This window comes from Sphaeramia orbicularis, chromosome 21 (genome assembly GCF_902148855.1).
Source record: "Sphaeramia orbicularis chromosome 21, fSphaOr1.1, whole genome shotgun sequence".
NCBI lineage: Eukaryota > Metazoa > Chordata > Actinopteri > Kurtiformes > Apogonidae > Sphaeramia > Sphaeramia orbicularis.
This window is the reverse complement of record NC_043977.1, coordinates 29,850,390-29,869,104: the sequence shown is the minus strand read 5'-3', so window position 1 is coordinate 29,869,104 and position 18,715 is coordinate 29,850,390. Positions and strand designations below refer to the sequence as shown.

Here is an 18,715-nt window from a genome sequence, read left to right as displayed (position 1 = left end):
TGTACTATCTGAAGATGCTCTCTGTTCTATCTATCTATCTATCTATCTATCTATCTATCTATCTATCTATCTATCTATCTATCTGTCTGTCTGTCTGTCTGTCTGTCTGTGGTGGCTGCTGGTCTTTAAAACAGGGGAAGCTCATCTTATGGCTCCATCATAAAACTTGTCGCATTATAGCAAAGCAATTAAAATAAAATATAGCAAAAAAAATAAAAAGGAATGTTTAAGTGAGGCTGTTATGCTTCATCTATAAAACCACAGCAACACGCACTTACAGGTGTATGACGTGATCCTGTCACTGCACTTTGGCAAACGACCTCTGTTTCACTGATATCCGCATGGGACTGAGCTCCAACGTGCTCCGATGCCGATACGTTTCAACATCATTGTCAGTCAAAAGGGGTTTAGCCTTTTGGACCAATACCTACTCTTTTGAAACAGTTCATCCAATCCAATGTCCAAAGTCCAGGGTCCTGGCCTGCATACTGACCCATTCACCCCCAGAGACACTGAAAGTCCATGGGAGGGTTTTGGGTGGGATGATTTTATGCATTTAGCCAATGACCACCATGCTTCCCTGCAGCGAAAAAACAGCTCGGCACTACTTCATTGATGCTCAGCGTCAATGGGGAATTCAACAGAGTAGGCTACTGACACAAGAATGTATCAGGGAATTTGCATCGGAAAGTAAACGATAAACAGCTGACCAGAACAACATATCCATAAAATTAAGTGCATGTTTGCACAATTTTAATGTAAATGTAATTTGGATCTTTATTGTAAATTCAACAATGCAATTCTGCCCATTCATTTCCTGAAATGTTAGGGGAAGTTCAGCTTCACTTGCTGTCTCAAAGCAATCACCTCTGCTATGTATCTAGTATAAGTAAGGCATAAGCGAGCCAATCATTATTGTAACAGTGTGATGCAGGATGCCTTTTATTTTGCAGTGAAGACCAGCTACATTGTAGAGAAAAGGCAGAAGAGGCTAAATGATTACCCTGTTTGTCTATCTCCATGTGTCAGTAGGATTGTACAAAAACTACCGCACCAATTAATATCAAAGTTGGTAGAGGGATAGGGCATGAGCCAAGGACAAACGCCCCAAATTTTGGAACAGATCTATAAAAAGAGATAGTTGCTGGTAATGTTTTCACTGCCTTTAATATTTGAGAGCTTATTTACAATGTAAAACTCTAACAGTCAGTTAAATTCAAAATAGCTAAAGGAGGAAAGCATAGGTCATAATTGGGGGGGGTTGCTTAAAAAATGTGGATCAGTAAGAGCCGGAGGATTGGCTTTAGTTCTCTAAGCATCCTTCTAGTTTAAAAAATATTATATTTCATTGAATGAATGAATAAATGAATGAGAACACATGCTAAATTTAACTACACATAGCAACAGTGTGTTTTTTCATAGCAACAGTTTGCTATACAGAATAACAAACAATAGGATGCCAACTTTGACCAATTAGAATCGGGCATTCAACAATGCCTGGTAATAATTAAGTTGGCAGTTGTCAACCTCTTGTCATCCTCTTCATTCTGTAGGATGAAAGAAAAATATTCCAAACAAAGCGAGTTAACAAAGTGCATATGGAAATGACAGCAATGAAAACTGTCTATCTAACTGTCTCTTCAGAATTTTCTAATGAAATGAGCTGCTGATTCTGATGATGATGATGATGATGATGATTATGGTGGTCCAGGAGATGCTGAGTGAACATCTAGACTTAAGGGAAGGTCTCTTTCTCTATACATGAATGCTATTAGCTAACTGCTATCTACGAAATGAATAAACTCACTTATCTTTGATGAAAATAAAACATGACAAAAGCGTAGACCTAAACTCTCAAACTCAGAAATGTATAAATAATGCACCAGCAAGTATTTTTAGCGAGTTGACATTCTTCACACATGGTATACAGTTCAAGTGAACTTCTGTAATAGAAGCAATGAAGAATAACAATAAACACTGAAAACCTATTTAATCTAAAAAAATGGTGTGGACCAGATAGTGAAGTTCAGCACCTTGGACAGCACCATTATCATGGTAGGTAGCAGATCCTGCAAATATTAATGATAAATGGACCAAACCTCTGAAATAAAGCTTTATAATGTTTCTCATTCATTCATGCATATACACACTCACACAGCTGAGGTAACAGGTGCCAGGTGAGTTACTGGTCACCTGATGTTAGGTGATGTTAGGATCGACAGAGCAAAAAGAAATTAAGATTTTTGGGAATCAGGCACGCAGAGTTGGACTTTATTTGAGGGGAAAAAAAACACTTAAGTATGTAGAGAAGCCTTTTGCCAGATATCTGATTGGGCAGAGTGACTTTGTACTGATCGATAGGTTCAGAGGAAAAGTCAGCCATGGCGGCAGTGCCCTTCATCAGTCATTCTGACTACAGTATACGTTTGCCATGGGGACTGATTAAGCTATGACACCCACAGGACACTCAGAGGGTGCGGTGGATACTTCAGTGACACTGGAGTGGAACAAATTAATCTGAGAACTAAAGACACTTCATTGTATAACTACTAACATTGTGATATCATGTTTTCAAACCACTGAGGAACGACCAAACTGAACAACCTAACAGCTTTTATTGTTACACTCCCACCCCCCCACCCCACCCCAAAGGGGAGGCAAGCGGTATTGTTTTCGGTTAATTTAGTTAGTTAGTTTGTTTGTTTGTTTGTTTGTTTGTTTGTTTTTGTTCTCTAGCAGAAAAAAATATTGGTTTAATTCATACCAAATTGGGTTTATAGACTGCCAGTGACCAAGAATAGATGTGGTTATATATTGGGAAAGGTAGGTCAAAGTTCAATTTTTTATGAAATTTTTAAATCTTTTTTTTTTCTCCATTTACTTATAATGGGAGAAATTTCAAATGTATATAAACTTTTTCACTATTCACTTCAAACTCAGCACACATATAAAGGCTATTGATATGCTGACATCACCACATGCATAGACATGATGACATCAGCTGGATCGATGCCAAAATAACCTACAATATGTGTGAGGGGTGGGGTTTGTTGCACCTGGCACCACTTATTTGTTTCTTTGTTTTTTTGTTTTTTTGTTTTTTTGTTAACACTTTAGCAGCAAAACTATTAGTTCAATTCATACCAAATTGGGTTTATAGATTGCCAGTGACCCAGAATAGATGTCATTATATTTTGGGAATAGTAAGTCCAAGTTCACATTTTTTAGGATTTTTTAACCCTTTCATGCACAAATTATGAGAACCTTAGTCAAGATTTTTTTCTTCAGTGTTTAGCCATGAAAAAAACAATGCGATCGAGTTTTTTTTTTTTCTATGGAGTTACAAAAATATCCATGCATTTAATTTTTGTAGTAAAGAAACATGTGTTTAAAACCCAATATCAGAAAGTGATAAGAAAACAATGAAATAAAAACAATTTAATGCTGCTAATCTGATGTCTTCTCACATTTTAACATATTCCAATGCTAGTAATTACTCACTTCATGGAGATAATATGCAAAAAAAAAAACTTCTTGTCTAACAAATAACAATTGATTTACACTTAAACATGTTACTGCAGATCAGGTTTATCAAGAACAGTAAAGTTACAGTAATGATCTGAATTACAGTGTATGGGATGGTGCATAAGCGTCCATTGTGTTGGCTGATATGGAACTAAAACAACAAAACCCATTAATATACAAGAGAACAGCTGGAGAAGAACTGTCCACTGGAGTGGACAGTGCATGAAAGGGTTAAAATCTTCCCATTTACTTATAATGGGAGAAATACGTGTGAGGGGCAGGGTTCTTTGTGCCTGGCACCACTTGTTGTTTTGTTTTTTTTTAGGTTGAATTACAAAAAAGATACACATGGGAGACCTGCACTTACACTACCCACAAACCTGTAAATCCACATGGTGCACACAAACTTGAGTCAGAGGAAAAGTGAAATAGCTGTAAGGGTTAAAGTGAAGCAGGGAGCTGTAAAGGATCCGGTCATGACCCATATTTTGACCATACTATCCAGGACAACCTGTTTAGTTTCATCCAACTGTCCTATTATACTGTAAGTGGGTCTTACAACTGCACACACAAATGCCACTCAGTGCTGCTCAACAATCACACATACTCAACCCTAATATGCACAAATCATAATTCACACACTCCAAACTGACACAGCGATCATTCATACACACTCAGCTTCACAGAATACAGAGCACAATGTGTGTAAAGAGGAAACACAGAGAAACAGAAGAGGAAAAAGATAAACCAGGACAAAATATGGATGAGTCATGGTATTTTTCCCAAACCTGTTTTTTACTTACATAAGGGCTGTAATTTTGTTAATTTCACATTTAAAAGTGCTCTTTACATATATGTTTATTATATCTAAGAGTGATATGAAAACAGCAAATAACAAGATCTAATTTTCTAAACTCAGGCACAAAGCTTAGTTAAGTTTGATGGATATCTACACTACTTTAGATCCACTTCAGATGTGTTCTGTGACGCATCTCCAAAGTTTCTGTCACCTTGTTGGCATTAAAGATTAAAAGCAGGATGAAATGTCTAAACCCAAATAAACAGAAATGACTTTGTCTGGACCTTTGGTGTAGTACAAACCCGATGTGGTCTGACACCTCCTCCCATCTTTCTAAAGCACCGCCTTGTGTTGACTCTAAACAACAGATGGGTATGAATATGTCAAGTGGGTTTTAAATACTCAATGATGTGCTACTGTAACACCACATGTGTGTACAAGTGCACACCCACACACAGGTAGACAAAGACTCACTGCTGCATCCTAGACTAAGACATACAGTAGCTCACTGAAAGTAAAATTCCTCCTCCTATTGTTGCTTTGTTATATCCCATAAGGCTTTCCTTTACTATGTGACTGCTAATTTAAGCATCATATATAAGAAACACTGCTGATCCTGTTTCAGTTTGGTAGCTGTGTTGTAATATGGACAAACAAAAAGGTGGAGGAAAAAGTCATTATGCCTATCAGTAATTACGTATCCTTCCCTGATTCGTTGCACTCCTTTCATGTGACCCTTTCCAGATGAAAGAAAGACGTCAGCCTTGATTACCAGCTGTTATTTCAACACGGATACAGAATTACAGGTGTCTCTGTCCTTGTTGTATCTGCTAACAGCTGTTGTGTTCAACTCTGCAGGCAACATCTGAACACACTCAGAACATATATTTCAGGATGCATTCATATCTGATCATTCAGGACACATTCAAGGGTGTGTTTGGGATGCATTTGTCCACATTTCTCTCACGGTCTGAACATTAATGTGTCCTGGGATGTATCAAAGGACAGCCAACGTGCTCTGTGTAGTGCACCACTGGCATCGTATTAAAGCGATTTAATAATGTCTGAAATTTTCAAAAGACCACAAAGATAGATCACAAATGCTTAAAGCTGCAGGAGCCAAAATCATGGGGTAAAACCGAAATCCAAAAACAAACACCTTTCTTTTGCAGCTCTCTCCTCTTGGTCCAAATCAAAAGATTAACCCATAAAGACCCAGACAGCCACAAGCAACCATGATCATTTACAGATATAAAATGCTTAATAATTTCTGAACCACTGATTCTATCAATACATGTAAATAATTGGTGTAAAATGCAGTTTGTCATCTTTTCATGGTCATCAGATATGACCCATGTGGACATTTGGCTGCCCCCTGGTGTGGATGGCTCCCTGAGGCAGCGCCTCCTCTTTTACTTTTACATTTTTGTTCTGGTCTACCCATGCTCAGTCAGTCTTTTTAAGTATGTGTGAGCTTGTGGGTTTGCATGTGTGTGTGTGTGTGTGTGTGTGTGTGTGTGTGTGTGTGTGTGTGTATGTGTGTTTGCGGGTGAGTGGGTGGGTGTGTGGGTGGGGGGCGACACTGATTTTTAAACTGATATGTAAAGCACTTTGTGCTACAGTCTTAATGTATGAAAAGTGCTATAAAAATAAAGATTATTATTATTATTATTATCATTATTATCATTATTATTATTATTATTATTCAGAGGCTCTGTTGTGAACATGGAAATACCATCATCTTCTACAACATTCATTCACCAGTAAAACCCATGGAGTTGGATCAATAACACTGGATGGAGACGTTTGTTTTATGTTCGGTTTTTGATATCTTTGCTGAAAAATTCACTTCTTCAGTTTTCTCTGTTTCAGATATAATAACCCTGAGCTTAAATCTGAGCTTTTATGAACATCTACATGATCAGTAAATACAGCAAAACACATGATTTTCACTGGGAAAAAACCCCACAAAATACAAAGGATTATATTATAATAAATGGCGATAAATCCCTTAACCCTATAACACCAAATGTATCATATTTGATACATGAGCTTTGATGCCCTCTACATGATCAGTGTGATAATTTTTTTCTTGAAAAACCTGATGTAAACAATTAGATACATGCAATACAAGGATAATCCACCGGGGGGAGGAGTTCATTCACCAGAGGCTTTTCCAATGATACTACAAGACTGTCATTAATGAGGAAGGAGGTAGAAGTTTGCCAATTTTGAAAAGGAATTACCAAATTGTTAGACATGTTTGTGTTATATTATATTTTTGTTTATTCAAAAATAATATTTGAGCCTTGAGACCCAATGTATCAAATATAATACAAAATTGAAACTCATACATGGAAATTGATATTTGAAAAAAAAATGTTTAGGTTGTTAAGAATGACCAATAAAGGCTCCAGTACTGGAATTTTATGTCAATGATTTAATGGTTCAGGCTTTACAGGGTTAAGAAAGATTAAATTCATTCATTCATTCATTCATTCATTCATTCATTATCTGAACCCGCTTTATCCTCACTAGGGCCACAGGGGTTGCTTGGAGCCTATCCCAGCTACTTACAGGCGAAGGCGGGGTACATCCTGGACATTTCGCCAGTTCATCGCAAGGCTAAGATTAAATTTAGAAAAAAATTAATTTGGGAAGTGCCACAAAAGTAGCACTGGGTCTTTGTGGGTTAAATATAAATATAGTAATACAGTCGACCTGATGCTGTTGTGTACATTGTGTTGTTATGTTGTGACAAGTCACTCCCATATTTCCATGTTGAGCCAAAGAGTAAAGTCACATCTGACTGAAACTTAACAGCTTACTTAACAACAGTAATTACAGCTGTCACTCATGAATGTAACCCCTACTACCTGCATGAAAATACCTGTGATCAGCTAAAGTCTGCATCATAGTGTAGATTTTCTACTGTAGAGTGGAGTAGAAAGTAGCAGATTTCTAAAACACAGAGGCCACAGAAGTTGGTTGAGTTCTTTTGTCCTCTAAGATCACTGATGATGGCATTTTTGCCCAGTTACACCAAAAACTATCAATCACTGCAGCTTTGTGGCGATAAGATACAATCATGGAGCTCACCAGAACAACACTTCCCATATGACACTTAGCTTCTGGGATCCAGTAGAAATTGATGAACATGTTTAACCCATAAAACCCAAATATCCATCACCGACCAAAAGCATCTACTGATGTTAACTGTTTAATACCTGTTGATCCATTAATTCTATCAATGCATGTAAATAATTGGTGTAAAATGCAGTTGGTCATCTTTTCATGGTCATCAGATATGACCCATTTGGACGTTCAGAGACTCCAAAGTTACCATGGAAACACTGTTATCGTCTACAACATTGATTCACCAGTAAAACCCATAGAGTTTGATCCAATGATAGTGGAAGGAAATGCTTGGTTTATATTCAGTTAATGATATATTTTATTGGAAAAGTCACTTTCTCCTCAGTTTTCTCTGCTTTTGATATAATAACCCTCAACTTAAACCCATAAAGACCCAGTGTTGCTTTTGTGACAGTTCCCAAATTAATTTTTCCTCTTGAGTTAACCTTTCTTATGTGATTTATTTCCATTTATCATACTATTATCCTCTCCATTTCGCATTTTTTCAGTGAAAATTGGTTATTTTCCAAAATTTAATCTGTTGATCATGTACTTTAATCATCATGCTGAGCTTACATTTGAGGGTTTTATTGTTTTTTTTTAACCAAAAACAGAGTAAATTTAAGAAAAAGTGACTTTTTCAGTAAAATATATCATTAACTAAACATAAATCCAGTGTGTCCATCCACTGTCACTGATCCAACTCCATGTGTTTTACTGGTGACTCAATGTTGTAGAAGATGACTGTTTCCACATTCACTACAGAGCCACTGAATGTCCACATGGGTCATATCTGATGACCATGAAAAGATGACAAACTGTATTTTACACCAATTATTTACATGAATTGATAGGATTAGTGGTGTTAAACATTTATACCAGTAGATGATTTTGGTCAACAGTGATGTTTGGGTCTTTATGGTTAATCTGAGCTTTAATAAACATCTTCATGATCAGTACATTAAATATAGGAAAATACCTGATTTATACTAATAAAATACAAAATACAGAGGATAATATTATAAATAATGGTATAAATCTCTTGAGAAAGGTTAGCTGTAGAGAAAATTTCATTTGGGAACTGACATAATAGTAGTGCTGGCTCTTTATGGGTTAAGCACTTGAAGATTCAATCATCACTAAATCATATGTCGATACAGTACATCATATCATGTCATGCAAAGAGTACCAGGCAATTCTACATCTTAAAAGCTACAGTAGCCTTTGAGCAGCACAGTTGATGAAATGTGCAAGTAAAGGTCAGCCTTTTCAAGTTTAAATGAATATATACTCGGTGTTTTAGGCTGTAAATGAGCTTCTTTATGTGCATATAAACTCAGGAAGTCACATCCAATCAGCACAGACACATCTGGCATTGCCCTCTCATGCCAGGTGGGAACAGACACACTTACATCTGGCCACTTGTGCTCTGTTATGTCAGAATAGATGTTATGCTTTGTCTGAACAGGGCCCTTGTTATGGACTTCAGGCATGTTTGAATGTTTGGAGAATATCTCTGAAGCTTTGATAAAATCCTAGTGTGGACAGTAAATAAAAATCTACACAGTAAAAAATGCAGTGTCAATATTTCAGAGTCAAACTGTTTTAACCTAGATAGAGTATTTATAACTCTATGGAGAGTAAACCAGCTCCAACAGTAGAGTTAAAAGTCAGTGTAAAGTTCTGCACAGATGCAGTGTAAAATTCAACTCTACAGAGTGATGATTAGTGCCAGCCTGTCGCATTGCATTGTGGGTACTGGACATTTTACTCATTGTGTTCTATTTTATGTGCAAGGGTTCAAGGGGGGGGTTTGTGTTACTGTTTATTTAGGTTAATATGTCTGTTTTACAACATTTTATGTTTATGTTTATTTTTTCATTAATGTGACACCATTAGTCAAATCTGTAGGCAGAACAATGCCTTGTCGCCATGATACTACAATTACGTTCCAAGCAAGACTTTGTAAGACTTTGGTCTTACAAAGGAAGAGCATGTCCTAAAGTGGTTGAAACCCATAAGGCAAGCTTGTGCACTTCTTGATCCCCACCATAGGGATTACTGCAATTCTACAATGTTTCAATATTAGCATAGGGTGCAAACTGATGAAGAAAATAACACTGCAGAGAAATAAATATTAAAACAGTACAGTGTCATTATATAACGAAATCTGGAGTAAAAATAGCTCTATAAAGTATAATCATATCACTCTTAACAGTGTGAAAATACCCCAGTGTTTAATATTTTTCCACATTTCATTGTTAATTTTGACACTGAATTGAGTGGAATTAACTCTGAAAACTTGACACTGGCCATAAAGTAAATTTTACTCTAATTTTGAGTGGGACCAAATGTTATCTGAAAGAGTTAAATTCAACTCTCTGAGTCAAATTGACACTCTGTGTTTGACTGTGTGGTAGAGTCCTTCCAGCTTGACCAGCTACTGAAAGAATGAACAACATGAGGAGGAGTGAGTAACACAATTTACAAGAGGAACTGTCAAGTGAACAATGGCATCAATTATAGTCCAGATAAGTTTCCATTCTATTGTGCCACTGTTGCTTCCTGTGGGTATGAAAAAAGTAACCGAGTACCATGAGGATCAGAAGACTACCTGTCAAATAAGTGGCAGCTTCAACATTTCCTTACCCTACTCAGCCGCAGCACTTACAGTACATTAAAAATATATCACTGCTACAAGATCTTCTGACAACACCATCTGTTCTCTGCTGGCCATGATGATGGCAAAACAGGTTAATGGTTAATTTACTGCTTTTGCATGATAGACAGAGCCTTCCTGAACACACAGTGAACCTAGCCACTTGTAATCCAGCATGAGTGAATCATCGACAGTGGAGTCTCAGTCTGTCAGAGATATTCAGGGGCACCACTTTCAGTCAGTGAATGAGGTATTTAGGGGAGGTGATTGCAACTGTTGTGTCTATAACCCTGGAAAAGCTTCTCACCTCCTGGAACATGATGAAAACTGACTCACGGGGTGAGAAAATTGCACCTAATAGTCATCTGTGAATTTATCACTTACAAACAAGACAATTTAGAGCATTAAGTCATTTAAAAAGGAGCCTCTGTTTGCAGCGATTCACATCCAGGAGTGTGTACAGTGGCCTAATGAGTTAACAGAGCAAGGAAGGAAGCAATCTAGTGCATCTGACATTTACCAGCTCAGAGGTGTAAAGGCAAAAAACACATCAGAAGTGAGGCTAAGGTGTGAGGGGTAAAGAGGAGTAAAAGGCAGGGAGGTTTGAAAGATCTAGATAAATGAAGCAAGGCCGGCGAGCTAGTTCAGGCCGCCACACTTGAGTCTGGTGCAACGTTCATGTGGCACACTCCTCTCAGTGCAGCATAAATCTAATACACCTATTTAACTACAGCATCGTACTTAAGACGCCAGTGCCCTGTTCAGTCCATGTTGCTTGCCTACATGTCTGCTGCCATGCTACTCACTTGATCGCTGTGGCTCGCTGCTGCCGTTCATGTACTGTGGATGATATATAAAAACATTTGTGTATCGGTGTGTGGGGTCAAGCTTTGGAATGGGTTGGGGGTAGACCTCAGGCAGTGTCCAAACATTAAAAAATACAAAAAAATATACAAAGAAATGTTTTTTTTCCACAATGTCTGGCTCAAGGAAGGGTGCGAACATTATTTGGATTGTCAGGTTGTTATATTGTATGGTGTGTGTGTGTGTGTATATATACATGGGGGCGTGGACATGGGTTGGCGTACAGATGTAGATATAAACTGGTGTATAGGGATGGGAATCAAGAACCGGTTCTTTTTGAGAACCGGATCCCGGTAGCTTGATTCCTTGGAATCGTTTGCCTGTCTACTTAAAGATTCTGTTCATCGATTCCGCCCTTGTTGCTCATGCGCGATGACATCACATGTACGCTGCATTGTTTTGGTCAGAACGTAGCCAACATGGTGTTGCGGCAGAAACGGTCTAAACAGAAGACACCAGGTCCACTGGAACACCGTCAAAGCTTCCATTTCTTCAGAAGGGTGGAATCCCTCCAATATGCTCAAACATTTGTCCACAGCATGTGATTCATTAGATTCGCTACTTAGCAGCGCTTGGGAATCTAGCGGCAGAGTGAACACCAGGCCATCATCTGGCTCGGTTCCGGTTCCGGTGCGGGCAACAAACATCGTACCCCCTCAAATACAAGTTTCCGAAGGCAGGGGAAAGGAAATGAGGTGCTCAACAACGGGAGATGGGCCGAGCCGAGTTGAACCGTTCCATGTAGTGGAAATGCAGCAATATTAGTAAAGTGTCTTTAGTTTGATTTTCACTGTCCGCCCCCCCCCCCAAACCGGGCCCGGCATTGTCTGTTATCATTATTTGTACATACTGTATATGTTATATTTTCTGTGCAGAGATGGAAATATAAAAGACAGTTAATGCAAACACACCCATTTGTGCTCTTTTATCTTTGAGGATAATCCTAATCTTATGTTGTATATCAAGTGATTAAGCACTAACAGTCTGAGGACTGGAATCGGGGGGTAGGACTGGATAAGCAGTGCCTTCTTCCTACTCCCTTTCAGGCAAAACAGTTGTTCTTTTTTTTCTATTATTCTATTTTTTTTTATTTTTGTTGTGCTTTATTATTGTTTTTCCCCCTATGTTTTGTATTATGTTTGTGTCTGAAATAAACTAAACTAAAGCCCCACCATCACCCAGCAGCTCCCTGTAAACTCTGAATCTTACCTGCCCATGGGAGGAAGTTAGCTTGCTGCCGAGGTGAAGTAAAAGCCAAATTTTGTTATATTATACATTTATATAGCCATCTATTCCACATGAGTTAGCTAACTGAAGTAGATGCTTAAAGAAGCCAAAAAAATTGGAGACAGTTAACAAATGGTGAACATGTCAGCAACAACGCTAACACAAGACAAAAACGCTGGATGTAAGAGTCAGTCGTCTGTAGGGAGACATTTTAATGGGAACTGGTGCTCCTTCTGTGGAAGTGGAGCCTACTGCTCCTGTCATGTACAAAAGGGGCAAATTGTGTTTCAGTGCAAAGTTCAGTTTTCAAACGTTTAAAAAAAACCCTAAGGGACAGCAATCACTGTATGGAAATGGAGCAACTACTTCAGATGAAAGGTCAGCCTCAAATGTCAACAAAACATGCAATATCCAATATATAACATTAGAGTAGCCCTGCTGCAGCCCTGAAATGATCACTAATATGAAAGGTCATGTGTGTAAGATTCAGGAGAATTTTATTACAGAAATGAAGAACAGTCCAAGCATTTCAAAATAAGAATAATTGTGTTTCTATTTCTTTATAATGAGTGATTTGTATCTACAGAGGGAGCAGGTCCCACCTTGTTGCATGTTTCTTATACTTGCACGTTATTGCAAGTGTCAATAAGCTGCATCATTGTCATCATCAAGAGTTATTACACTGTAAATAGTAAGGCCAGAGGAAGCAAAACAAACACTGACTCTAAAAAGGGGATATCATGCATTTGGTGGCCACTGCAGAGGAGGGTGGGATGAGGGCAGACGGATGTAATCTGCAACTCACCAGGAGATGTTGCTGAATACTATTCACTAAACCATTCATGGACTTTCCATTTCTCACTTTAACTAGACCGTTAATAAGGCTGGAGCTGTTTCATAACATTGTAAATCTCAGCTAACAAAAAACTACAACGAAAATAACAATAGATTGAGAAATGTCAAATCTTCACCAGCTTTCTCTTTGTTATATAGAAACATTTTCTATCAACAAACACTTTTATCTGCCAACTTAAGTGTTTAGATGTACATATAGATGTAGAAATGGATGAAGTCTCACTTTAGGATTTATTTTGGTATTATGTATTTTTAGTGTTTGGTTATCCCACCTATGTTATTTTGGCTTTTATGTATTTCATCACAAAAACAGACCTATATAGCCATAATAATTAATGTTATTCATGGAGGATTACTTAAAGTCAACTATGTCATTTGTGAACTTTTAACCCTGTGAGAATGTGATTTTAAAAAGTGAAAACTGAGCTAACTCAACTAACAATGGGAATAAAATGAAATGTTCACAAAGTTGAGCTTCAATACATTTCAAAAAAATGCATGGAAACTTTTAACCTCAACTGTAAGCCAACCAAAAATGAGCTTGGAACATCTCTTCTTTTAATGTTTAAAAAACAGCAGATGCTGCATTATTAAGGATGAGGAAAAAGCAGCTGACATCCATTCCATTTCACTTTCTACCTTTACCCAAAATGAGATCTAGACAAAAACATGCTTGTCTTCCCCAATGCAGTTTCCTTGTACAGTCGACATGAATAAAGCATGTGGGGTGTACGACAAAGTCTGTGCTCTATGTCCAGTCACTTACCATTAGGGAGAGTGACACACACTAACTGCACTATGTCATAATTAGACAACACTCACTTCATTTGGAATCTAGAGGAACAACACAAATGACAAGTTCCTACCGCAGGGTAAAACACAAGCAATGACTGCTGCACTGCTCTGCCACTGCAAAAGTAAGAGGACTTTTAACAGCAGTGATGTTTTCTAAAAACAACACACAGCTGTTTCATAGTTTATTTTCAATGGTTCATCCATTAGAGGGTGTTTTACAAGCTCACTAACAGGTTACCTCAGCACAGGATGTTGACTAGTGAGAAAACACAATAAACAATGTCATATCACCAAAATCTAGCTTTGAAATCAAGAGCTACAGAAGCCATTTTTATTGTCAGCAAAGGTCTTAATAATGGTTTTCTGTTCGTGAATTAAAGCTGCAAGAGACAGAAATTGGGTGTGTATTTTGATACATCCCAGGGTATGTTAATGTTCAGACTGTTAAAGAAGTACACATCTTCATTCTACAACTTTCTCCTCTCTGTCCAAATCAAAAGACTAAATATAGCCATACATGATATGATGCCTTTAACTGCCCTTGTGGAATTGTCAGGCACAAATGTTCAAGTTGCAGAACTTTCCATGTTGCTCTTGCGGGGCGAGCCATGTAGTAGTCATGTCACATTTTAATTAATCTGATTGGTGATCAATAATTACAGCTGTCAATCACATATTTAACCTCCCTACCTGTCTGAAAACACCTGAGATTAGCCACAAAAGTAGGAAGAATAATTTATTTCCCCTCAGACCACTGGACATACAACATGCTTAAAGTCAATCAGAGCAATTTTGTCAATATTCATCAAACACTGCAGCAATTATAATGCAGTTCGAAAAGCACTTTAAAGCAGCATATGACGTTCGTCACCAATTTTTTATCATATCTGTAAAACCCGAGTGATAGCCTAAGTATCACAGATCCACTAGTCTTTCCATGATTACGCACCTGAATCACTTAACTCACAGTGAACAACTTCGAAGTGTACTCCCTCACAAGCAGTCCATTTGTTTACATACCAAACCGATATGTCACTAGAGCCTTTTCGGAAACTTTGTTCCGAAGTGCATTGTGGGAATGGGAATTCTTCGCAGTCGTAGTATGGCCGCACCAACAAATATGGAAATGGCTTCATTACTTCTTGCTGCTGCTGCTATTGCTGCAGCTGCATTTAATTCTGAAAAGGCCCAAGTGACGGTTTGGTTTTGGTTTTGGTTTGTAAACAGACAGCGTGTGATGGAGTACACTTCGAAGTTGTTCACCATGAGGGAAGTGATTCAGGTGCGAAATCACAGAAAGACTAACAGATTCGTGACACTTAGGCTATCACTCGGGTTTTACAGATTTGGTGAAAATTTGGTGACAAACGTCATACGCTGCTTTAAAAAATAATGTAAAAAGTCAAACATAAAATCAGTTCTGGGGTGTAAATCCAATTGGAGCAGTAAGTCTTGCTGTGTGGATGTAGTCTGAGACAGGGAGTGGGATTTTGTCGTGACAGCTCTGGAGATACTTAATGTACGAACACCAAAGTATGCCATCTACATTGCTAACTTTTTGTCAAGTCACCATCACATGCGTCACCACCAGTGATGTACAGTATTTCTTATTTTGGTGTAAAGCTCCACTTCCAGTGTAAGTGACACACTAAAGTATGATCGTGCTTCTTCCTCTCTGAAAACTCAGCCTAAGGAATTATTATATTAGCCCAGGACTGAGACGCTTCCTTCCAGGAAAGCTTAAGATTAACCATGACTCAAATACCCGCTTTTGAAAATTTTGGGCTTATCACCACAAAGAATGACATCTCTCTCTCTGCTTCTCCATCCTCCCTTTTTCTTTCCCGCAAAATAGCATGCAAACAGAGTACACAGTGTTTTCCACTGAATAAACCACATGTGTCATCACAGAAGATCCAGTGTGTGATCAGTGGAGGGAGGTGAGAGGCACAGGAAAAACGTGGAAAGGTTAAGTGTACACAAAGATATTGACGTGTGACTAAGAGAGAAGAAAGAGGAGTGGAAAGCTGTCGAATAGTGAGGCATAACTAAACAGAGACGGGTAGGAAAAAATTGGAAAGTAGGAAAACGGCAGAAAGAGGTAGAGGTTGAGACAAAACAGGGTTAAAGGTAGAGACAGAGAAGAAAAGTGGAGGTTACAGTTGTGTGTCCCTTGTTCCCCTTGCGTCTAGCTGCACTAATCAGCAACACAGTGTCCCCCTGGGTGACTTAAGCTTCTGCAGAACAGGACTCTGGATGTCAACAACCCACTGATCCCTGCTTCCTGGTGGGAAACACACACAGATGCACCGGCACTCGGCTAGTCAGCCACTCGCTCACTTTGCAGCACAGGGTAGCGCAGGACAGTGTAGGGCTGGCATCAATATGGTATTATCAGACTCATCAGGTGACAGAGCTATTCTTAGAGTTTCCATATGCACCAAAGAGGGGAGAGATAGAGAGGGGCTGGAGAGGGGAACGGCCGCGGTATGAGTGTGTTTGTGTGGAAAAGACAGTTGGTGAAAGTGACTGAGGAGCTGTGGGATGAAGGAGAAAAGCACGATTGTTATGGTAATTCATGGTAAACTAAAAGCATCCGCAGCATACATTAAAGATGTTTTCCACTGCAATTAGTCCTCCTGCCCATACTGACATGAATGTGAAGGACAACCATCCATGCTGAACAGCTTTAAAAGTTGTTCTAAAACAGGGTTGTCAAACTCATTTTAGTTCAGGGGCCACATTTAGCTAAATTTGATCTGAAGTGGGCTGAACTAGTAAAATAATAACATAATAATATAGAAATAATGTCAACTCCAAACTTTTCTCTATGTTTTAGAGCGAAAAGAGTAAATTTACATTATGAAAAGGTTTACATCTACAAACTATCCTTTCAAAAGATGTGAATAACATGAACAAATTGAAAAAATAAGTGTAATTTTAACAATATTCTACCTCAGTTTATCATTTCCACATGTACATTATAACTTACAGATCACTGTGGATCTACAAATACAAAAAACATTTAGTAACAAGAAGAATCTTGTTAAAATTGTACTTACTTTCATATTTCAGGTTGTTCATATTTGTTCAGTTTATTCACTTTTTTTGCGAAATTATACTTTGAGTGTGAATACATGAAAATATTTACATTTACAAAGAGAAAAATTTGGAGTTGTCATTATTTATATGTTATTATGATCATATTTTACTGGTCCTGCCCACTTGACATTGAATTGGTCTGAATGTGGAACCTGAACTAAAAGGATTGTTAATTTCTTAGTGTAATTTTTGCATTTCAGAAATTCATCCCAAGGGCCGGACTGGACCCTTTGGCGGGCCAGATTTGGCCCCCGGGCCGCATGTTTGACACCTGTGTTCTAAAACATGTCATTCTCCATGACTGCTCACATCTTCATGTTGAACCCAAACTCAGTGTTTGTCACTGCTCCTGCTAGGGGTGTCTCATTCAAAACCACAACAAAACATATATCATTGTCGGTTTATGGGTGTTATTTTCGCCACAATGAAAAATACCCTATGTGATTCAGGCAGAAATAATGTTTAAAAGAAAATTAAATGTATCCAAAGTTCACATACATTTATAGAAATATATTCACATTATGACGAGACATTCATAGCATCATTTTCAGTGCCAACTTAACATTAAATGAGTCAAATTATCTAATGGTTAGCTTTTAACCTTGCCATACACATTAGCTTGGTGGTTTGAATAAATCATTTGTTGGCACTCTCCAAGCTAAATCGATATTGAAATATATCAATAAATTAGCCACATTACTGTGCTGTTAATAGCATGCAACTAATTAAAGTAATTAAAAATATGGAATTGCGGTCAGCCTAAATACTGATGTATTACAGCTATGGCTTAGTCAGAATACCTCTAGCTCTTTGGCTATATGTGTTTCATGTAAAGAAGATATGATGCCATAAATACAAATTACAGATTTTACTGAATTTGAACATTGTTGGAGACACTTAATTAAATAAACAAATTAAAGTTAAACAAATTCATAACATGTTCATCATGTTGTTTTTAAGATATATTAACCCATAAAAACCCAAACATCTACCATTGACCAAAATCATCTACTGATATAAAATGTTTAATCCCTGTTGATCCATTAATCCTATCAATACATGTAAAAAATTGGTGTAAAACACAGTTTGTTATCTTTTCATGGTCATCAGACATGACCCATTTGGACGTTCAGAGGTTCCGTAGTTACCGTAGAAACACCGTCATCTCTTACAATATTGATTCACCAGTAAAACCCATGGAGTTGGATCAATAACAGTGGTTGTAGATGTTTTATTTATGTTCAGTTAGTGATAGATTTGCTGAAAAAGTCACTTTTTCTTCCGTTTTTTCTGCTCTTGATATAATAACCCTCAACTTTACTTTGGGGTTTTATGAACATCTACATGATGAGTATGCAGGAAAATAACTGATTTTCACAGAAAAAAAAATCACAAAATACAGAAGATAATATTAAAATAAATGGGGATAAACCACTTAAGGATGGCTAAATATAGAGAAAAATTCATGTGGGACTGCAACAAATGTCACACTGGGTCCTTATGGGTTAATGCAGAAATATTATGTTGCATATATATGTTGTAAATTTCATACTTCTAACATGTCATATTGGTATATAATGGAAGTTCAGCAGTGGATTATTATATACACTGCATGCATGACACATGTACAAATATCCCCTTGCCTACATTTTCACATGCCATCCATGTATAAATATACACAAGCACAAGCACAATGGATAAAAGAGCACACATATACACAGAAGAGAAAGAAGAGAGGAGATTAATGCAATATG

The 18,715-nt window shown here is 37.7% G+C and overlaps 1 protein-coding gene and 1 long non-coding RNA gene across 2 annotated transcripts in view; one reads left to right on the top strand and one right to left on the bottom strand.

Moving 5' to 3' along the window:
* The window catches only part of fgf14 (fibroblast growth factor 14), a 107,363-nt gene that overhangs the window by 57,737 nt on the left and 30,911 nt on the right, over nt 1-18,715 (bottom strand). The gene's annotated exons all lie outside the window — the stretch shown is intronic.
* LOC115412271 (uncharacterized) lies at nt 6,035-18,243 on the top strand. The gene is made up of 3 exons (XR_003934317.1): nt 6,035-6,144; nt 13,837-13,841; nt 18,211-18,243. It is a non-coding gene; the product is annotated as an uncharacterized LOC115412271 (long non-coding RNA).